General features: G+C 67.3%; 1 protein-coding gene across 2 annotated transcripts in view; it reads left to right on the forward strand.

The window, feature by feature from the left end:
- Positions 1–2: 2 nt before the first annotated feature.
- The window catches only part of TANGO6 (transport and golgi organization 6 homolog (Drosophila)), a 12,581-nt gene continuing 12,186 nt past the window's right edge, over positions 3–397 (forward strand). For both annotated transcript variants that reach the window (XM_009331215.1, XM_009331216.1), the window contains exon 1: positions 3–63. The gene's annotated coding sequence lies outside the window, so the exon portion shown is untranslated. The remainder of the gene's footprint in view (positions 64–397) is intronic.

Raw genomic sequence — 397 nt, forward strand, 5'->3', positions numbered from 1 at the left:
GCCCGCGTCCCCCAGCCGCGGGCGGTCCGGGAGCTGCTCATCCTGCAGGGCCGGCCCAAGCAGGTACCCGGCAGCGTCGGGGCCATCCCCGGCGCGGGGCGCTCGGGGTGCGTACTGCCCGCGGTGCTGGGACTGTGTGTTCCCACGCTCCGAGGATGCCTTTGCTGCTCACCTGGAAACGTTCTTACACCTTAAAAACAAGTTTTAGTGCAGCACGCCCGTCCCCGAGTGCCGTGTGAACACGCGGGTGAAGTTGCTGGGTGTGCATCGCTTGCACGGCAGCAGCTCGGGCACCCCGCTGTACGGGGGGGTGTGAACTCGGGGACTCTCATCGCCGTGCCGCGGCACGTGCCGCCTTGCCTTGGCAGTTAGATCTGCTGTGCCTGGCCAAGCAAAG

This window comes from Pygoscelis adeliae, unplaced genomic scaffold, assembly GCF_000699105.1.
Source record: "Pygoscelis adeliae isolate BGI_AS28 unplaced genomic scaffold, ASM69910v1 Scaffold1359, whole genome shotgun sequence".
NCBI lineage: Eukaryota > Metazoa > Chordata > Aves > Sphenisciformes > Spheniscidae > Pygoscelis > Pygoscelis adeliae.